Raw genomic sequence first — 23955 nt, 5'->3', positions numbered from 1 at the left:
TTCAATCCAATTCAGTTTAGAGTTATCTTGTTGTCTTGTCACAATGTTTAGCCTCTTTCTAGTTTGATGGAAAAAGCAGCCTTTTTCCTTATAAAAGAACACTGAAATTTAGGTGAGCAATCAAACTTTTTTTTTTTTTTTTGTAGTGCCTTAGTTAGCAGTTTAGTTATAAGTTTTAAAACAGAATCGTTTTGAAAGAGCCGAAGCGTATTTCTTTTTGATGCACTGCTCCTACGCATCATTTTTTACGATGCGGGAATTTTTCCTGCTATCGATATAAACTATTCGCCCTATGTAAGCAAGGAAACCCGTTTTTTTTCTTAGCGAGTTATCCATAAAAAATAGTGAAGTAAATTTTTATTATTTGCTTTCATCTGTTCTGTACAGTGGTTGGAAGTAGCGCGCTACAAGTAGCGACGCTACTGTAGTAGCTACATTTTTTAGTAGTTTGTAGTGTAGCGCACTACTTTTCAAAAAAAGTAGTGTAGCGAGTAGTTCGATACAATTAAAAGTAGTTTGTAGCGATTTCTGGAAACTACTTTTAAATGAAATTTCAAAAAAAAAAAAAAAAAAGAAGAAGAAGAAAGAAACGAGGTTTCAAACGAATCTGACTGGTGCAAGTCTTACGCGAGTAAAACTTGTACTAATCAGGTCCGGAAGACTCTAAAAAATACGAGTTGACGTCAGATTGACACCATACGTTCTATCTGTTTGACGCCATTAACTTGTTCAGCATCGACATTTTCACATTTCCCCAATATTCACATCGAATGGCATAGAAAGAATAAGCGATAACTGTTAATGTAGTACCGCGTTTCATGGGCACCCATATATGGGGCAAGTGGGGGCTCAAGCCCCACCCCCCAACCTTTTAGAAATTAGAACTTCCTTGCTTTTAGTACTTTTTTTCTTCACAAAAATGTAAAAACATTTCTTCTCCAGCCATTATTAAATAAGTTATTAAAAATGTCAAATTTTAATAATTCTAATCTGTACTGAAATCAGTTTCCATGTGAACTTCTCCTGCTAAACAATGGGGAAAATATCTGCCCCCCTCCCCTAAAACTATGCAAAATGGCGCCTATGCTGCGTTTCTGTTTTCTGGCAGCTGAGAATGTGCCGTGGATGAACATTTTAGACGTCAATGAAATTATTGTGTCAGTATCCACCTAGTATGGAAGCTACAGTAAATGTTATGGAAGAGGATGATATTGAACTGGCTTGGCCGGCTAACAACAAATATTACAGTGTTATAGAAATGTATGATCACGAAAATGTTTCCGTTTCTTGCAAATATGCTCTTTGAGAAAAAGCTCTCGGTATCCATGTCAGATGTCATCTACATATACGGTGGAATCTCAACTTACGCGAGGGATGCGTTCCTAGACTCCCAGCGTAGGTTGAAATTTCGCGTTGTGGAAAAGGCGGAAAAATGCGATTTTTTATGAGCATACCAATAATTTTGAAGCATTTGAAAACATCCCTCAAATGATTTTTACCCATTTCTTAACCTTCTATTACCAAATTTAAACATAGAGAACTGAAGCTTTACTGTATTTTTAAAAAAGCTATGTTATTGAATAAAAATACTGTTAGGTTGCACAAAAATCAAAAGGGAGATAATGGCATAAAATGAAACACTGCGGTACGTATAGTATGTAGCAATAAAAAAAGTGAAACACTACAATAATACTATACAGTAGATATTGTAATTATATTCGATACACATTTTAGTTGTTCAAGCATATCGAAAATCTTTACATTTCTTTAGTTATCAGAGATTTCTATTTTTCCTTCCATTTTTAAACTTTAGATGAACAGCAGCTTATGTGAAATTATGTTTCATCAACTTCATATTTAGAATGAAAAAGATGCGAGTGGTGATTTGTAAATTAACAAAGCGATGTTTCGGTTGGGGAACTTCCGCTTTCAGTGAATCGGAAGCGAAAATTTATTCACAAAACTAATATTTAGTAGGCAGTAAAGAAGGTGATACTTAAGCCCCGTGATTCCCACTCGAAAGTTTTCGTGTAACGAGGTGAGGAATTCGCGTTAGCTCCAAAATTCAGCACTCGAGAAAAGCTCGCAAAATATCCATTTCGTTTAAATAGAATCGCGCTGTCGCGCGAGTCCATTGTAGTTTAAAATTTCACATTGAAGTAAAGTATGCATTCTTAGTTATGTTTCATGTTTCAGATGTCATCATATATATACTAGCGAATGATCGAGTAACGCTCTTGACGTTATCAACTATTAAACACACGCCACGACATGATAATTTGAAAATATTCTTTGGTAATGTTTGACATGCAGGGAAATGCTGTATTTCGACAAAGAGTAATTTCAGGAGAATGAAGAAACCAAAAAGTGGTCAACAAAATTAACGCTATCTACTGGAGTTTAGAGTTAATCCACTGGAGTTACGGTTACAATTTCAACTATCAAAATATCACCAAACAGGCAATGGCTTTGTTCAAAAGTAGAAGCAACTTTTGTTTTGATTGGGTGTTGGATATATTAACATGATAAAAGTCAATTATTAAATAATGTAAGTTTTTGAGGTTATTCGGTGAAATTGAAAAAATGCTTTTATTTCATTTTATGAGTGGCGTCAGAAAGAAAATAGTGTTCTGGTCCGGACCTCTAGCTAGAAGCTCAAAAGGAATTCATTAGTTCCAGCAAAAAAAAAAAAAAAAAAGTTTCTATAAATTAACTGATATAATGAAAATTAAAGTTTTTCTCTTTTGTTTAAAAGATGTTTTTCCTCATCTAAATCAATTTTATGTACATGTATGTCTATATAAAATTTAAAACAAATTATGACTGCATCTATTTACATTTTCAAGTAGCCGAGTTGCACTTCTTGAATGAAATATTCACTGTTAGGAAAGGATTAAACATTTTAAGGTTGAATTCCTTCCATGTTTAAATCCTTTCTTGCAGCGAATATGCGTAAAAGTCGTTACAAATATTTGAATGACAAATTAGCTCAGCAAGCGAAGGAAAGAATAAATAATACTTGGTAATAAACCATGTTCAAATGGATTCAGTTTACTAACCTAAATCATTTTATGAATTTTTTCGTTCAATCCTCAAACGGTGTATAAGTGAATGCTTTTTATTGATTAACTTTTTTAAAAAATAACTAAAAAGTAGCGAAGTAGCGACTACTTTTTAAAAGTAGTTTGTAGTTGCTACATTTTGAAAAAAGTAGTTGTAGTTGTAGTAAACTACATTTATAGTAAAGTAGTTGTAGTTGTAGTTCGCTACAAAAAAAATGTAGTTTTTCCGACCACTGGTTCTGTAGCGTAGGGCGTTTGTATATCATATTAACAAAGATACAGTGTTAATTGATTTGATTAGAAGACATGAATTTACGTAACAGAAGTTGCTTATATTCGTAACTATTTTTTTCCCCGTTTTTGAGCTGACGTAATGGTGTTGCTTTGGTCAAACTGATACCGAGTTAAACTTAGATTCACAAATTTTAAGTGTTTTTTCATTTTCGAGAAATGTTCAGAAATGAGCAAAAAAAAAAATCTTAAATGAAGGAAATTACTCCGGAAATATTTAAAGAGCGTTTTTCTGAGAAGAGAGCCGGGTCATTCCATGTCAAGTGTGATCAGGGTTGCCAGATTAAAGAACAATAAATACGGGACAGGCTTCTAAGAGTGAAAAGTGGGGGGGGGGGGGGGGTATTTTTGAGATTGAGTGCAATTACTGGTTATGGTGTATTTTTAAGGAGCGATAAACAACAATGGTTTTATAGCTTTCCTAAGATTCCTTTCAGTATGTTTTTGGGTGAGCACAATTTTGGAGGAGCTATATCTCAGTGAATAAAGCAAGCAATAGAACGATGTTCCGTGTACGGATCGACGTTGATAGGAACAGGTGCTAATTAGTTTTTTACTTGCGTTTGCTTTAAGCGAAACAGTGCAATCGAAAACATTTTTTGTTTAATGTGACTACTTTATCAAAAATAGTAATGGAAGGAATCGTGGGGAGGAAAGATCGTAGAAATTTGAATGAGTAAAGAGTAAGCCTCATGGGATGCCGCAAAAGCAAAATTGAACGAACCAAATAAAAACGATAACAATTTTCGCATTTGCTACCAAATTATTTTCTTTTCGCTCTTTTTTTCACATGTTTTATTATTTTTTTCCCTTAAAAAAAAGACTCGTTTTTAAAAATACTGTTATTAGCCACAATACGGGACTTTAACCGTACCGTGTGGAAGTTCCCCGGGACCAGGGACAATTTTTCAAAATACGGGACTGTCCCTTGAAATCCGTCACGTCTGGCAACCCTGAGTGTGATCCAAAATTTGAGAAATTTTTCTCTCACATTTTTGTATTTCTTTGAAATTTGGCTTATCGATTGTATTCTTCGAGGTAATCAAAAGTTCAAATTTTAGATTTTTATCTCTTTTATTACTTCCTTTTACAACAAAAGAAGTTTTGTATTCGCGAAAAAATTTTCCTCGAAAATTGGCCTTAATTTCCATTTTGCTCACCCTCGAATGAATGTTGAGTCTTTTTTTCGACCTGACCACACGTACATATTTATTTACCTAAGAGCGTATAGGCGCCCGAAATATCCATTTTGACGTTTCCCGAGTTAATAACAACGAGTTTTCTCGTGACGTATGTATGTGTGTATGTCACATAACTTAAGAACGGTATGTCCTAGAAAGTGGTACATAGACTCCTAGTGGGGTCTAGTTGTACACCTCCCTTTTGGTTGCATTCGGATGTTTCTAAAAGGGTCTTTTTCACCTTTTTGGGGGGAATTCATTGTTAGTTTCGATGCAAACTCAAGTGGTGTTATAATTTGGAGGACACTTGGCAATATATTGCCAGTCTTTTGGTCGCCAAGTTTTGTCGCCAACTTGGCGATAAATTTGGCGATTTTTTTTAAAGTCTGGTTTGAATGTAGCGATTGTTGGTGATATTTAGAGAGTTAACTGTTGAATCACATTAAAACTGCCACTAATGAGAAAATGACATTAAATTGGTGTAAAAGGAAGTCATGTGATGCACACATCAGCTCGTTTTTTTTGTTTTTGTTTATGAGACTGATTTTTAGAAAAACCCTCTTTTTTTCATGAATTCTTGAACATAAAATGGACGTTGCTGTTTAATATGATATGCAACGATTAATTTTATAAAAAAAATCATTTTTAAAAAGTGAAATTTAAATTTCTCAGAAAACATAGTTTTTTTTTTTTTTAATCTCAAAATATTTGTGTATTTTATCTTCGTTTGTGCAAAATTTCAAGTTGGATCTCAATAAGATCATATTTTTATGAATTTTTGAATAAAATTTGACTTAAGAAATAATGATATTTTTCATATTCTATTTAGTTAAATATGAGGTTCTCTTACTAGTGATGGTCTAGTGAGTAGTAATTAAACATGACTATGCTTGAAATGAGCTGGAATGAACCTGTAGATTAGTACGAACTCCTCCTCGCCGCACCACCATTTTAAAAACTGTTTTCAATATGTAAAAATAAAATAAAATAAAATAAAACAAAAAGAATAGTAAACTTATTAAAAATTGCTAAATGTTCTTCTTTAAAACAAGACGAAGTCACTAACATGATTATTTTCGTGAAAATTACCACTCGCTAAAATTAATGCTTTTACAGTATTACAAATTTATACTTGAAACTATTATTTTGGAAATCCCTGCACATTTTTGACCCCTGACATCAGCAAAGAAAGTCTTAAAATGCGTTTTGAAAACTACATGTTTCAAAATTTTTCTGGGGGAGAACCCCCAGCCCCCCCCCCCCTTCATTTCCTTTCAAATCAAAAGTTTTTTATTTACGTTTTTTTGTCCAGGTGCATCCCCCCCCCCCTGAAATTTTTTTTTCTAGTAGCGTCACTGAATTACACTTGCATTGAAAATCAGCGTAAGAAAGCTGGGATTTTGCTAGATGCCGGAGATTGGAGCTTTGATCTCAACCTCTGCACTGGTTACATTACGTAAAAATATAGAACGGCAAAATTTTTCACTAATGTTTTGGGGTTTTTTTTTTTTTTTTTTGGTCAGAAATGTCGTTTTTTCCCTTTCAAATAAAAATGTAACTACCTCCTTCGCCCTCAAATCTTGTTGATTCAAAGAACAAAAAAAAAAAAAAAAAAAAACTTATGATTTTCTGCATTGTTTATATTAGTAAACTATGTAATTTTTGTTTTGTCAAGGGCCTCCGGATTAGGTTGCTCCTGGGGCCTCACAATCCCATGATCCGCCACTGCTAAGACACTTGTAGATAGACGCTGAAGATAAGAATAGAGGATGCCAAAAGGATACAGAGGAAAGAGAATGTTTTATAGTTTTCCATGAAGGCCAATTAAAAATAAACTGATGGGCGATTCTTGAAAAAATGTCCCATGTGTAACACTAGGATTTTTTTCTTTTTTCCAGCTAACCAAAACCTTCAAAAAATAACGCTATTGGGGAATAATACATGCTTTAATATACAGTCGAACCTCCATATATCAAACTTCCACATATCGAAATTTTCTACACATCGAAATCCTAGCAAATTTCTATGTTCATTATATAGAAAAATTGTTTCTATGTATCGAAAAAATCTCTATATATCGAAAGTTTTTCCGAGACATTCGTAGATTTTTTTTTTCCTCTTTAGACTGTTTGTCTCATGAAAAATGAAGGTTAAAGGAGAAAATTATGTTCACTAAAGGTTGCTACGGAACTCATAAGGAATCTGGGGTTGAAGGGTGTGTAGTTAAGTCGTGTAGTTCCCTTCTGAAGTTCTTAAATTCCCTCAAGTTTATTTCAAATCTTAGTTGTAACCAGTAACACTGTAAAATCAGTTACAAGTTATCTCTTTTGTCTGTTGATTATCATTCCTAGTCTTCTTAGTTTCAGTAAAAATCATTCACGTTAAGTAGATTGATTTTTTACTTTTCTTTCGATCACATTCTTAAAACGAAAATCCCCTAACGTTTCGATTACGTTGAATTGCCGAAGAATATGAAAATATATGTTGACGTAAAAATATAATTTCTGTTGATTTTCAAATCATTAACTTTCATTTCATCCGATGCTCGTATAAATTATAAATTGGGTTTCATACACGAAAATTAGCTTTTATTTTAATGTTTTAGGATACTTTTATGATAAAATGAGATCGTTTCCATATATCGAAATTTTTATATATCAAATTTTTTCCCGGCAATTTGCTACTTCGATATACAGAGGTCCAACTGTACTATCAAACATCAAATATTTAATTAATAGTCACTTGAACAAACAAAAAAACTTAGCTTTATGCACGGGACATTTTTTTTTTTTTTGAGAAGTGCCCTGATGAGGAATATATGGTGGAGATACGATAAATCTGTTATCTTATTATTATTTTTAATTCAAGCGTTCTACTGGTTTGTTTCAATTTCGAACCGATATAACCTTTACATTTCTTGGTTTCCTTCAAAATATCTATGTACAAATTCATATTAAAATATAATAAATTGATGAATCTGCTTCAAAATCAGAAATTAAATCAGCAAATATGGAAAACCCTCAGCAGATATGGACTCACTCCTGGTAAATGGGCAAGCTCTAGGTGGGGTCCTTCCAATCAGGCTGTGTTTTCTGCAAGGACAGATTGGACACTTAAGAGGATCCCTACTGATTTGGATGTCCCCGAATCCTGCTATTAAAATCTGTTCTTATGCTATGTTTGTTGACTATTCTACCATTTGGTACGATCTTGTTTCCAACTATGTAAACTCTATACAACGTCTCATGCTGCTATTTATCAATGAAGTTCAAAATATTCCAATAAATTTTTGAGAATACATTTGCAACTTTACATTACACAATTTGGACCATAATATATATTTTGCTCAGGGCCTCCGAAGTCGAAATCGGACCCTGCTTACCATCAAAGCCGATCAAGTTGTTCAAGCTACCGTAAATAGGCTTGCAAGTGACCACATTTAGTGCATATCTTTTGATAAGGGGCAAAATTCCAAAGGCAAAAAGTGTTTCGAATGCAGCTTAGTGCAGGCCTCTTCTTAGCACCTAATGAACTGTGCGGTTCTTGACAGGGATGAGGTGAACACCTGTCCACACTCCTCACTTTGATTTCGATTTTTTGAAGACTTTTAGAATTGTGTACTTGGTCTAGCTTGATACTAGATAATGCGGAGTAAGTCAACAATACTAACAAAGGCTTCAAGTAGGGAGAAAGGCAAAATATATTTTTCTTTTCAAGGTTCACATGGTCTACCTTAGGGCCGTTTCCATGGACACTTTCCATCCCAGAAAAAACCTGCTTTTCACCGCATTCCGGTTATTGGCGGGGTTTATGTGGAATCTTTCTACTCCTGCTAGCTTCTTGAGTGAAAGCGGTGTTTTTACCCAGAATGCATTACGTGAAACAAGTTCGTCTACTAGCCGCTAAGGATGCTGGGTAAAAACCGCTTTCTCTAATACAATGGAAAAACCTCTTTTTACATGGAAACGAGGAATTTTTCAATCGGTTTTTTGTGGAGGCAGAGTGGGGATTTACCGGGTCGAAAAGTAAGTTGTGAACGCGGCTCTTGAGACTAAATCATGCGGAGTAAGGCAACAGCAATAACAATGGATGCAATGTTGAAGAAGGCAAAATACTTTTCTCTAGACTCACATGATCTAATATGAGACTAGATAGTGTGCAGTGAGTCAACAACAATAGCAATGGATGCAATTAGGGCAGGAAATCAGAATACTTTTTTCTTCTCTAAACTCACAAGATATTGCTTGAGAATAGATCATTGGGAGTAAGTCAACAACAATGTCAATGAAATCAATCGTATAGAAAGAAAAAAGTACATTTTAAAGCCTATTAACACTCCATGTAGATAGCTACTGTTTGACCGCGGATTGTATGTAATTTGGCAATGTGCCAAGTAAAGATTATTCCATCTGAATGAATCTAGCAGGGGAGAAGGGAAAATAACGATGGGATTTAGATGCACGTGTTTTATAATGTCACTAGTGTGCCTTATTCATTCATTGCATTCTCTAAATTAAAATAAAGAAAACCAAAAATAGTTACCATGGAAACAACAAAAAGAAAAGAAAATATTTTTATTTCGTTCAGGAACGTAAAAAGTAAAAGGGTAAGCTCAAAATTTTGTTGTGAATAAATAAATCAATTAATTTTTGCCATGAGAATATAGATCGAATATACTTTAGATTAAAAACATGTTGCTGAGAGCAAATTTTCATTTTTACAAAACTAAGGCCAAATGATAGAGAGGCAAAAGTGCACATCTGTAAACAAACCAACTAACACCCCTATAAAACTAATAGATACGTCCATTTCCGCCTATGAACCGGATATTGGCTTTTCCATGTAATCGATGGTCAGACAGTACTCTCGTGAGAAAATTTCGGTGCTCTATACTTCGGTGACTTTTAAAGATCTAAAGTGCATAGGATGAGGAAGGTTCCTGTCAGTTATAATGAGTATAATGTGAGAAAGGATGAGAAGCGTGGATAGATACTGGTACAAATAGTCGAAAAATGCAATCCACACATGAGCCAGATCACGTTTTGTAATAATTATGAAACACGTGATAGCTGGTGTTATGACGCTGCAGCAACATGTGTTAAACTTTACTAAATGGAACAATCTGTATAAAAATATTGGACATGCAATGATTTATTGTGGACTAGCTGCGTTTCCCGGCTTTGCCCGGTCTATTTTGAAAACAAAAATTGTGTCAAGTTCAACAATCAGGCATAAATAAAAGAAAAAAAAATCATCATGCAAAATTTCCCCTCCAAACAATGACGACTGATATTAAAATACTTTTAAGAAATTAAAATAAAATGAGAAAGATGGATTTAAAAAGCGTAACCATGGAAACACAAAATAAAATAAGTTTCAAAATTGAAAATGAGAAAGATGGAAATAATGGATTCAAAAAGCGTTACCGTGGAAACGCAAAATAAAATGGTTAAAAACTTGAATAGAGAACAGATATTTGAACTTCATTTAATTCGCTTGTAACTTTTTTTCTAATGGAGATAGAGGGTTAAACTTTCGACCTTAGGTCGAGTTTGGATCTGGAGTAAAACAGGTAGCTCTTTTCAATGGTGTCAAAAAGAAAACTGTAGGACAATTCCTTCACTTTTTATTGATAAATTTAATGAAGAAAGTAGTGCCTAAATTTCAGCTAAGCCTAAACAAATTCGAGCTAAAAACGTAAATAACTCCCGCCGCAATTAAGTTAGAGCGTTGGAACAAATTGCGTAGAACGCGAAAAATTCTTCCCTTTCCAACGATATATAATATTACTAATTGCGAATAATTTTTCACCCCCCATATTCGGGAATTTATGTGAAAATTGGGCCTAAATTGGAATAAAAAAAGAACTATTCATCGAATTGTTTTCGAACTGGTCTGAAAACCATCTCAGGACTAAAAGGAACAAACTGTGAAAATTTCAGCAAAATCAGCCGGGTAGTTCTCGAGTTTTGCGAGTTCAAACAAACAGATGCTTTTTGGACACTTCATTTTATACTATGTAGAGATGACAACGACGATTGGGTAGTGACCAAATATATCCAAATTGTAAAAAGAAAATCAAACTCTTGAAAAAATCAGCAGTGAAAATTGATTTAACATTGATACGTTGCAAAATTTCTTTCTAGATCCACTGTGAAAAAGGGATTGATTTTTCGTAAAAGATTTTAATAATGTATCATAAATGTCTTTATCATGGCTTTTAAAGACCTAAGTTTTTCTATTTTCTAAAAATGTGCTACATGTCTACAGCTGGCAAAACTAGGAAGATGATATCGCATTTGGGCATCAACAGGAGTAACTTGCTACTATATAGGCCCGGATTAAAAAAAAAAAAAAAAAAAAAAAAAAAACAGAGCTGTTTTACAGGCCCAATCTAACCGGTTAAATCACCTTAGTGGTGTGTACAGAAGACTGGTTTGTCTTTACTAATAATAAAGCTGAAAGTCTCTCTGTCTGGATGTCCGGAGGATGTCTGGATGTCTGTAGGATGTTTGGATCTCTGTGACGCGCATAGCGCCTAGACCGTTCGGCCGATTTTCATGAAATTTGGCACAAAGTTAGTTTGTAGCATGGGGTGTGCACGTCGAAGCGATTTTTCGAAAATTCGACGTGGTTCTTTTTCTATTCCAATTTTAAGAACAAAATTATCACAAGATGGACGAGTAAATTACGAAATTAATAACGTGGAACCATAACATGAGCACAGGCCGATTGGCGAGATACGAAATTATCATAACGTGGAACCGTAACACGGGTACAAGCCAATTGGCGAGAAAATTCACCATACATTATTTGTAAATATACAGGCGAACCAAAAGACCTTTTAATTTTTCTATTACGGGCAAAGCCGTGCGGGTACCACTAGTAATATAATAAAGGGATTTATTAGTAGGAAGGCTTGAAGCTATATATGCAGTTAGTGCAATTCGAGGATGGAAGGACTTCATATGGACTTGTCTAGTTGTTACCATCGGCTTTTGCTTTTGGGAGGAATTTGGTAGGTTTCATTCCGGTTGCATGGAGTACCTGAAAGAGTACTAGGGTCCGCGGTAGCCCAAGTCCAGCTACACTGAGAGTCAGAAATTTAGCTGATGTTTGAAAATTAATATTGGTAAAAGGGAAAGTTGCCTCGTCTAATTTTGAATGACCTCTTTGTTTGCATTACGTTACATGCACAATTGAAAGATTATTTAATTAAAACACATTAGCTCATGTTGGAACTGATTTTTCTTCGCTAAAATTCAGGCAAAGATTGAACCAGTTCATAGATACAAAATGGTGCTTATAGTACCGCTGGCAAAATATATTATCTTGATACAGTCGAACTCGCATATAGCAAGCCCTGTTTTAACGGCAACTCGGATTTAGAGAGGAAATCAAAAAGATTGGTTGATGCAGTGTTAAGTCTATGGGAACAAACTCGCTTTCAATAAGCAAACCCCGCTTAAAGCGAGCAATATTTTTGTAATTCATAAAATGTATGTTGATTTCCTCCTCAGAAAAGATTGTTATATTTTTGTAAAAATGTTCGTAACATTTTTAATTTAATCGAAAGTTAGAGATAGGACATAAATCATGAGAACAAGTAATGACACGGCCCTTTTTTTTTTTTGAAATTAGTGTAGTAGAAGAGCATTTTAAAGTTGTATATTTCTGTTGTTGTTGTTGTCGTTTCTAATCCTCTGGATGTCTGACGGAGTCAGACAAGATCCAATAAATCATTGACCCTTAAAAAATCAAGGACAAGAAGAGGGGAGTCATTTAAGTCTTCTTTAGTAAGACCCAAGCAGTCCAGGATGTGCTCGGCAGAGGCCTGCTGAGCCCTGCACTTGGAGCAAACCCGCAAAAGTTTATCTGCCCTCAAAGAACGAGAGACTCATCGTATGTCAGCTATTTCTTGAAGGATGTTATCATTTCCGAGATATATTTCAGAGGATATTGTAGCTGATGAACAGAAAGAGAGAGAGAGAGAGAGAGGAAAAAAAAGAAAGCGACCACCACAGTGACAAATATGAAGAATTTGATGCCAAATAGCCCTCGACATACTTGGCTTCTAAAAAGCAGAAAAACTTCAAAGTATTTTGAAACCACGGATGCAAATGATCAAAAACAATAACAAGAAAGATACAATAAGACAGTTCAAACCAAATAACTAACGTCTTTGGTACTGTGCAGAAATTTTTGAATAACAAAGCAAGCATGTACTGTCCAACCACGGATTGCATGGAATTTCCAAACGTCCAGATAAGATGAATATATGTGAATAAGGGGGAAAAGCAAAAATTCAATGCGCGTATTCCGCTCATTTGAATGAGATTCTGCTTCTGCAAAAGCTGACATCGGTAAAAAATAGTAGATTTGTCCATTTCCGGCTGTAAAACGGATGTTTGTCTTTCCATACAATCCGTGGTCAGACAGTATAAATATTTTATATATGCTTGATACGAACCCGCTTTTTACGAGCACTCGGTTTATCGAGCAAATGTCGCAGTCCCTTCTTGCTCGTTATAAGCAAATTCGACTGTAATACATTTTCAACCGCCACAAATAATAAAAGAAGGGGCAAAGCAAAGTAATAAACGAGAGAATACTCCAACATTTCCTGACATTTTAATTGTTTTTTGAGCAATCACGATTGCTTATTGCTTTCATTTGAATGTTTGTGGCGTCCTATCATTTTTTCACACCGCCACCCTCCGCACCATCACCGTCGACCGGCTCCCTACGATGCTGCTCCTATAGCGAAAACCGTCTCCAGATTGCATCAATGTACTTCCTACGCACACGCGCATACATACACAACTACACACACACGCACACACACACATACACACAACTACCCACACATTCATGCCTGCATACAGACACAAAACACATATGCCTACACACACATACACATACCCCCCCCCACATACATACCCCCTACACACAAACACACACATACCCCCACACACAAACACACACGCCTACATACATACACTCGTGATTGCCGAAAAACATAATTTGAATTCAAGATGTCAAAATTCAAATTGATTTTTTTTTAAAAATATGTTTTTGAAACTAATTGCTTTGGCAATTGCTATCTAGCTTACTTTGTTCAAGCTTTAAATGCTCACTTCCATTTTTGCGCTGTGGGATAAAAATCGCGTGTAGGTAAAGTACAGTGAACTAAGGAAAAAAAAGAGGGAGATTTTTTTGGAGGAAAAGCCGTAAATGGTGGAGATTGGTGGAAGAGGATGTTAGACTTATGAACGAGCGATAGCTGCGCTTGGATGAATCTATGAAACTTTCTATTTTCTGCACTGATGAGTCTTCTTCGATAAGTGATTTAGAAACGACAAATGGGATTCTATTAGTGCTCATTCTTGTGGCTCACAAGCTCTTAAACTGTCTGTGATAATGCTCATGGGTAGTCTTTTTTTATTGCTGCTATTTTTTAGAAGTAATGGACTAAGTCGTTGGAAAAATTTATGTCGTTAAAAAGAAACGAAGCCGTAGTCTTTTAGAATATTAATAGTTAAGATTGGGAGTTACTTCTGACTATTGGTGGCGAGTAAAAATATTCTTGTTTTTCTCCACCTCTAGTTCCTGTTCGCCACATTTTTGTAACCCTTCCTCTCCTCCCCCCCCCCAAAAAAAAGAAAAAATGAACTAGAAAAAATGAAAGAAAATATATTAAAAAACATATTTTAAATTGCGAGAAAAGGTATAAAATATCAGTTTAACTACAGCTTTATTTTACTAATTAATATTATTAGTGTTGGTTGAATCGTCAAAGTGTTAAATTATGATACATGATGGATATTATTTAATTTTTAGGAGGAATATCGTTTAGCAACTTAAATTCGTTGTTAATACAGGTGGTGTTAGGAAGAGTGGCTATTGGGTGCTTAATGATGCTAGAATTTTTGGTTGTCACTTTTTTTACTTCCTTTTACAAAAAAGGAAGTATTGTATTCTCGAAAACAATTTCACTCAAAAATCGGCCTTAATTTTCATTTTGCTTATCCCCAAATGAATTTTGAGTTTTTTTTTTCGACCCGACCACACGAACATATGTACCTAAGAGCGTATAGACGCCCGAAATATCCATTTGGAAGTTTCCCGAGTTAATTACAACGAGTTTTCTCGTGACGTCTGTATGTACGTATGTATGTGCGTATCTGTGTATGTGTGTATGTATGTCGCATAACTCAAGAACAGTATGTCCTAGAAAGTTGAAATTTGATACGTAAACTCCTAGTGGGGCCTAGTTGTGCACCTTCCCTTTCGGTTGCATTCGGGTGTTTCTAAAGGGCTCTTTTGCACCTTTTTGGGGAGAATTCATTGTTAATTTCGATGCAAACTCAAGCGGTGTTATAATTTGGCGAACACTTGGCGATATATCGCCAGTCTTTTGGTCGCCAAGTTTTGTCGCCAACGTGGCGATAGATTTGGCGATTTAATTATTTTTTCTTTTTTAAATCTGGTTTCAATGTGGCCATTGTTGGTGATATTTAGGGAGTTATAGAGATAATCACATTAAAATTGCAACAATAGGGAAATAGTAACAGTAAATTGGTGTAAAAGGAAGTCATGTGATGCACACATCAGCTCGTTTTATTTAAGTGTTCCGTGTGGAGAGCGACCACCTATTTTCATTTTTACGAGCTGCGTGCCCGGCGTTGCACGGGCTACTTATAAAATGAAAGAGATGTCCAATTGATGTTTTTGTATTACTCTGACATCAGTTTCTAAAGCTCTAATTAGTAAATAAATACGCGTAATGCAAGGTTTGCAAAACACCAGTAGAGCATATTTTTGGCAAAAATCTCTTTAACGTTAATCATAGTTATCAATGATACACGTCATGAGTATTTTCAATTAGCACAGAAGATGAAAATATATGCATCATCAACTATAATCTGTGCTCACGTTAAAATGAATTCCATCTGATAGACTATATCTGAAGTATTTATGTACAATTATAATCAGCTTTTTACATAAAATGACACACACTTTTTGGTTGATTACGTGAAACTAAAGGACCAAGACTACATAAATATCAATAAGCATTCATTTAATACCTAGTGATCAGATTCCAAATTAGCTTTAGTTAAAATCCTTAAAAACAATCTTTTTTGTTCAACTCTGTTTCACTTAAAGAAATTCAAACAATCTTAATTTAACGTGTTTTTTTAACGATACAAACTGTATCTCAAAAATAGAAACAGGAAGGAAAAAGAGAGTTATTACAATTCGAAAACTCACCCATGTGACGGGAAAAAGTCCAACAAAATAAACATAATTAGTCGCACATCCTAAATGTACCAAAATAGGAGGCCGGTGAATGATAAACTTACACTACAATCAATAAACATAGCTAAAGAAACAACTTTAATATGCTTAAAAGAGTTAAGAACGTTGAATGTAAAAAATAAAAAAAAAAAGACAGACGATAAAATTAAGGCTATCCGAATAGAACAACCAATTTTAAACTAATTCAAAATGAAATTCTAGATGGAAACGTTGTTTTAAGATTTGGAAAGCAGCCAAAAAAATTTCTTTTAAAACAATTATTAGAATTTTACTTGCTCACCCATATGCAAAATGGCAACAGGAAATAAATAAAAATTCCTGAATAACGTTATGTTAATTAACGTTTTAATTAATATCTCCGCTAATTAAAGTCATACAATTACGAGATTTGTCCTATTGTTTTCTTTGGAAAATTTCGAATTGATCGGTATCTCGTTTGACCCTCGATTCGCAGCGGTTCTCGAGAAGATCGATCTTCAGACAGACAGACAGACAGACAGACGCGAACAGATTTTAATATTTTAGTGGATGGATGGATAGGACATGATAGAAAATCTATCCAGAAATAGATGAAAAATTTTACGATCTTATGCAAGTTAATCTTTTTGCATCAATCCTGCATATAACGAAAACCCGGTTTTATTAATGAATAAAGATCCAATCAGTTTAGTATAAAACTTGCAGTAGCATAAGTTTCTTATTGCGAGCAAAATCCTGACGTGTTAGGAGAAAAAATATTCCAATTGCATAATTTCATAAACTGAATACTTCAATTTGTTAGTAATAAATGTAATGGGGTGGTTTCCTTCAGTCAAAAGTACTACTTTTAGTCACTGAAATTGATAGATTGAGTTAAAAAAAAAAAACATGGACCCTAAAAATACTTTCATTTTCCCAACAGTTATTTCTTAATAAATTTTTTAAAATGTCCGATTTTGAAAACAAGGCGTGGTCTTTATGACGTCACAAATGATGCATTTTGGCGTATCTTTCTACCACGGTTCCACGTTATAATAATCAACAAGTTGCCAATACACGTGAGTAAAGATGCAAATTAAATATTTTGCTCTGTGATTGACAACACAGAATGGCATTTCATCATTTGTGATGTCACACGACAGAAGCATAAACAATGAAAGCGCACAGATTTCAAGTAATTTTTTAAAAATATTAAACATAAACAAATTATTTAAAAAATAGTCAGATCCTATGTTTTTTAGCATGTTCTTTCAGAAAAAAAAAACTTTTAAAATTTTGGAAACGAAACCATTGTGGCTCTATCGTTCGTATATGCATGTTTTGAATCAAAGGAAGCTTTAAGTATGTTTATAATAGGCAACGAGAGAATATTTAGATAGAAAATAAATGAAATTAAAACGAGCTGATGTGTGCATCACATGACTTCCTTTTACTCCAATTTAATGTCATTTCCCCATTATTCGCTATTTTAATGTGATTCAATATTTATTCTCTAAATATCACCAACAATGGCCAAATTGAAACCAAAAAAAAAAAAAAAAAAACGCCAAATTTGTCGCCAAGTTGGCGACAAAACTTGGCGACCAAAAGACTGGCGATATATCGCCAAGTGTACGACAAATTATAACGCCACTTGAGTTTACATCGAAATTAACAATGATTTCCCCCCAAAAACTTGCAAAAGACCCCCTTAGGAACATCCGAAAGCAACCAAAAGGGGAGGTGCACAACTAGACCCCACTACGAGTCTATGTACCAAATTTCAACTTTCTAGGACATACCATTTTTGAGTTATGCGAGATACATACGCACATACGCACATACACACATACGCACATACATACAGACGTCACGAGAAAAGTCGTTGTAATTACCTCGGTGATGGTCAAAATGGATATTTCGCGTGTCTATACATTCTTAGGCACTTTTCCGCATGTGGTCGAATCGAAAAAAAAACTCAACATTCATTTGGGGGTGAGCAAAATGGAAATTAAGGGCGATTTTTGAGTGAAAATTTTTTCGCGAATACAAAACTTCCTTTTTTGTAAAAGGAAGTAAAAATGAAAATGTACAGATTCAACTAATGACAAAAATAAAATAGCAAGCATACTTTCCATATTTTGAAAAAAATTTAGAGGAGCAAAAGTATGGTTCACTTCTGCTGTAACTTTTTGGGGGCAAAAATTTAATTGTTGTTCAATTTTTAAAATGTAAAAAAATAAATTATAACTTTTTCCTCACCAAAAAAATCACTCAAAAAAATGTAAAATTCGTTTTTCTAACGAGACTCAAGGGCGTAGCAAAGGAGCAGCGTTGACTGCTACCCCCCCCCCCCTACCACAGCCCTTGGCTTCAACAATCCCAATATATTAATTTAAGTACAAGTGAGAACTTTTGGCCGATCCCCTCCCCCCTGTAGCTGAATTCTGGCTGCGCTAGTGACGGTAGTTAAAAAAGAAAGCGGAAAACAATACTGAAACAAATAGCTTTGGTTTTATTCTTAGGGTAAAATTTCCTTATGAAGCATTGTTTTCTGTATTGGGGAGCATACAATTGCATGTATTCCGCTCTTTTGTAGGCACTTTTCCGCGTGTGGTCGAGTCGAAATATAAACTTAACATTCATTCGGGGGTCAGCAAAATAGAAATTAAGGTCGATTTTTGAGTGAAATTTTTTTCGCGAATACAATACTTCCTTTTTTGTAAAAGGAAGTAAAAAATTGTCTAGGATTGCAAGCTCTTTTTTTTTCTTTTTTATTTTGATCCTTATGCTATCAAGTTTTTTTTCTCATTGATACAATGTTAGCTAATGTGGTGTAGATGGCGCTAAAATCGAAAACTGATCATGGCGTCAGTAAAAAAAAAAAAAAAAAAAAAACTCGGTGCATTCTTCTGTGGGGTTTTGTCAATGAAAAAAGTCCCCGATATTGAGACATTAAAGCAAATAATAATGAATTCGATATCATGTTACAACCAGCGCTGTATGTGGGGGCGAACGTCGGGGAACGTTCTCCCCCCCCCCGAAATATTCAATTTTTTTTTGTAAAAATAATGCAAATTGGTTTCAAATCACCTTTTTTTTGCTCAGTCTCCCCGAACTCCTAGATAAGTTCCCCAAATATTTTTTTCTCAACTACGATGTTATTTAAAACAGAGATATGTTAGCTAATGCCTGGCGCCCAAATAAGAACTTCTATGACTAAGCCTCACCTCCTAGAACGAAAATTCCGGCTGCGCTGGTGGTTAGTACGAAGTTAAAAATCGTCTAAATCAGTGGTTCCCAACCTTTTTGGGTTCATCGCCCTCGTTTGGAGGTTGCCTGACACCTATCCCCCCCCCTCCTTCTTCCTCGAAAAACCGTATTACTGAAAATATAAATGATTTTAAGTCGCAGTAAAATGAAAATAGTAAAGCAATTTTATTCAATCACTTTTAAACTGGTAAATAAATAAATTACTTATTAAAAGTACCTTTTTATTTAATTTTTTTCATTTCGAAAATGAACTGATAGGTATTTGAAGACAAATACTCAATCAAGATCATTGACGTACTTTTCAAAAACATAAGTATTATTCATGAAATATTTAAAAAAGAATGTTTCATAAATAATTTACTTCTTGGACTTCTTGAAATTTGGGGGAATAACCCAGACTCCTTAAGATTGAAAAAAAAAAAAAAAAAAAAAAAAAAAATATTAATCCGTAGACTTGAGGATAAATGATGAAATAATTCCTTACGGTTCAAAGTGTATGGAGGAAGCTGTTGAACTTCAAACTTGTGATTCATTGTTCAAACACTTAACAATCGGATAAATAAATACCTCTGTGCTGAACAGTAAAGTAAGACAAATCAACGTTAGAAGAAGCACAAATTTGCAAATTACAGCAGACACGTGTTTCGGCGTTACAGGGAACGCTTTTTTCAATGAAAAAAACAATGAGCTTATGGATGAAAAGACACCCGACAAAAGCCAATAAACAAAGGAAGATAGATAAAAATGAATGGGGAAAAAAGGGGGGGGGATGGGGGAAAGGACAGTATTAAAGATATGGGAACCAAATGTTGGAAAAATATGGAACTGCACTAAGATCGTTAACTAAATTAGAACTGTTCCTTAAAATATGAAAGGATTCCCAAAAGTCAAGATCTGATGAATTGGGGCATTTTTGGATAATCTGATAAGAGTTAAAATCAAAAGAGTGATTCGAATCCCAACACTGTTGAGCAATACTAGACTTATTTAATTGTTGTTTTTTTCACATAATTTTGATGCTCTTTCAAGCGAATTTTTGAAGCACGCCGAGTCTGTCCAATATAGGCAAGTTTACAACAACAATTAATTCTATAAATTCCACAACAATTAAGAGAGTGAATAGGATCTTAAGGCGTTCCCTGTAACGCCGAAACACGTGTCTGCTGTTATTTGCAAATTTGTACTTCTTCTAACGTTGATTTGTCTTACTTTACTTAACAATTGGTTCTGTAGACATTTTCAATTTCAATATTCGCTGCCTTTTTATCATTATTATTTTGTCTTAAATACTCATCCACTCCCTATCGTCCCCCCACGAATTTATCACCCACCCCTGAGGAGCCGGATCACTCCTTATGGGGGCATTCGTCTCCGGGTTAAGATACACTGGTCTAAATCATCTCATAACTGCTAAAGGTGCAGACGTAGAAGTTTATTAAAGTTGTGAAAACTTTTTGAGATAAGGATTGAAAAAAAAAAAAAAAAAAGCATGCTTAAGCCTAACACATTTTTAAACGAGCTGATGTGTGCATCACATGACTTCCTTTTACGCCAAATTAATGATAATAGTGCCTTGGAGTAAGCAAGGAAAACATTAAGTATTTTCACCCCTAGTTTGTTGCGAACCGAAGCATAAAAACATTTTACACAGAACTATTTCCCCATTATTGGCAATTTCAATGTGATTCAATGGTTAACTCTCTAAATATCACCAACAGTGGCCAAACTGAAACCAAATTTAAAAAAAAAAAATTAAAAAAAAATCTCCAAATTTGTCGCCAAGTTGGCGACAAAAGTTTGCGACCAAAAGCTTGGCGATATATCGCCAAGTGTCCGCCAAATTATAACACCACTTGAGTTTGCATCGAAATCAACAATGATTTCCCCCCAAAAAGGTATAAAAGACCCCTTTTGAAACATTCGAATGCATCCAAAAGAAAAGGTGCACAACTAGATCCCACTAGGAGTCTACGCACCAAATTTCAACTTTCTACGACATACCGTTTTTGAGCTATGCGAGATACATACGCACATACATACGTACATACAGACGTCACGAGAAAACTCTTTGTAATTAACTCAGGAATCGTCAAATGAATATTTCGGGCGTCTATACTTTCTTAGGTATATGTGCACGTGTGGTCGGGTCGAAAAAAAAAAAAAAAACATTCATTCAGGGGTGAGCAAATTGGAAATTAAGGTCGATTTTTGAGTGAATTTTTTTTCTGCGAATACAATACTTCCTTTTTTGTAAAAGGAAGTAAAAATTTCCTTCTTTAGAGAAAGATTTTATCGACACTCTGTACTATGAGAAGCTCCTTTTCCCTCAACTCCCAAAAGACTGTAAGGCGTTTCTCTTACCTCAAGTCCCAATGCACTATAAAGATCGTCATCGGAAGGTCAGAGCATTAAGATTGAAAAGACGCGTATTCAAGATTTTGAAATGAAGGAGTTACAAGACACAGCGTCCTCAGCGTCTGTAGCTATGCCGCGCATTTAGAATAACTGATAGATTTCATGTAGTTTTATGTTCATACTAGGTCATCATAGTTGTCTTGTATTTCCTCATTTAATTAGAATTGCTTTTGATTTTAAAATCCTCATTATTATAGGGGGACCCACTTACCCCTTACAGCAAAAACTTACGGGGTAAGTAGAACTGCTCCTCTTAAACACTTATTAATAACTAGTGGCACCCGCACGGCTTTGCCCGTGATAGAAAAATTAAAAGGTATTTTGGTTCGCCTGTATATTTACAAATAATGGATGGTGAATTTTCTCGCCAATTGGCTTGTACCCGCGTTACAGTTCCACGTTATGATAAGTTCGTATCTCGCCAATTGGCATGTGCCCATGTTACGGTTCCACGTTACGATAATTTCGTAATTTATGATAGTTTTTTTCTTAAAATTGGAATAGAAAAAGAACCGCATCGAATATTCGAAAAATCACTTCGAGATGCACACCCTCATGCTACAAACTAACTTTGTGCCAAATTTCATGAAAATCGGCCGAACGGTCTATTCGCTATGCGCGTCACAGACATCCAACGGGCATCCTACAGACATCCTCCGGACAGAGAGACTTTCAGCTTTATTATTAGTAAAGAAAAGATTGGAAGGAATAGATATGAATTTGCAGCACTGAAACATAAAGAAAAAAATAAGACTCCTCATATACGCACTTTTATTTGTGCTGCTGGTTTTGTGATATAAATTTCTCCGCTAGATAGATTTTAACAGGGATACGCACAGAATTGTAGAGTATTCTGAGTGATAATTGTCCTACTGGGTGAAACCTCATTGGCTACCTTTCCAGCAGATTCCAGGGTAACATCCCAGAAAGCATCTGCAGTCAAGCAATTCGGCAAAACAAGCAATTTCATTGGAGCAATTTAAATAAAAATCATAGAATTTCAGGATTTAGTCAAGGGAAAGTGTTTTATTTATTAGTAGAATGATGATGATAATGCGATATTAAATGGTATAGTAAAGAACAACACTTTAAAAGGAATTAAAAAATAATAATAATGAAACTGTAATGGGGTTACTAGTTTTATATTTCATATAGTATACGTAATGCATGTATTGTATACACACATAAATATGTATTACCTGTGTTTTTTTTTAAATCAGCGCAAGCATACGTGTGCAGTGCAATATACAATACACGCATGATGTACACAAGCATTTTTAATAACTATACATTAATGTATAAGTATGTTCCTCACCAGTGCTAAATAGAAAATAAATCAGTTTAAACCTGAATATATGAATGTTCTTCTTTTTTTGAGTAAAAAAATACTTTAATTATTTTTATATGACATATTTATGTACTGTTTTTGAAGTTCACAGAAAACAAGGGTATACTATTAATGTGACAATTCCATTAAAGTGGTCATTCCCCAAAACGACCAGATTGCGCAAGATATTTTTGTGTGTATATTGCAGATACTTCTCTCTACCGTTGTTCGAATGCAACAAATCGAGATCGAAAAATGAGGAAACCTACCTTCAGACACCAGTATCCCGACGAACCCAACCGCAATCCACGACGTCTTCAGCATCTCGATAGAAAGGGATTAGAAACTGGATCTGCCGGCTCTGTGCCCTTTATACGAAGGGGCCGAGTGACGTCACGCCGCACGTCACTGACCTACCTGAGAAAGTCAGGCGGTTTGTGGAACGACACTGCAGGGAAGTGAACAATACGCTTGGACAGATTCCTCTCTCAAAAATAAAATGCATCCGATACGGCCTTTGAGTTTTGTTGGTGGTTAAACAACTGGGTGTTGTGATACAAAACATTAGCTTAACCCTTTGAGAACCATAAGCTTAACGGAGATATTTAACCTTTTACAATTTAGGGAACTCTTTGAACTTATCGTTTTCCTGAAGGAACCGCTACCTTCCAAGGTGTTCCTTCCTGAAAGAACACCGTGGGAGCCAGGGGTTCCCAACACGGGCAGATTTACAATCTATTTAAGGGGGGCGGTTGAAAACTGTAAAAGCCATTCCTCCCCCTAAACCCATTACGCAAGGGGGGGGGGGCAGGAAGTCAATTGTCCCCCCTCTTTATCCTATCTTTTAAATACTAATAGCCCCTCACGAACTTATCGCCCCTTTGAAGTGTCAAATCTTCCCTTTGGGGGCTTGCCCAAGAAATACGAAAACTATCAAAGTTCAAAAAAAAAAAAAAAAAAAAAAGGGGGTGGGAGACGAGCTAAGGTTCAAATTAAAAAGTGGGTAACGCTGTTCATCCGCGAATACACTATCTGTCTAATCTTAATTTAAAGCAAACTTGTGGAATGTACTATATTGAAATTAATAGTGATTGTTAGTAATTCTTTCAATTCCAGATTATTGGTTTTA

General features: G+C 34.9%; 1 pseudogene; it reads right to left on the bottom strand.

Moving 5' to 3' along the window:
* The window catches only part of LOC129217758 (chitin deacetylase 1-like), a 75796-nt pseudogene extending 52641 nt beyond the window's left edge, over window positions 1-23155 (bottom strand).
* Window positions 23156-23955: the final 800 nt, after the last annotated feature.

The sequence above is a fragment of the Uloborus diversus genome, chromosome 2 (genome assembly GCF_026930045.1).
Source record: "Uloborus diversus isolate 005 chromosome 2, Udiv.v.3.1, whole genome shotgun sequence".
NCBI lineage: Eukaryota > Metazoa > Arthropoda > Arachnida > Araneae > Uloboridae > Uloborus > Uloborus diversus.
This window is presented reverse-complemented; position numbering and strand designations above follow the sequence as displayed.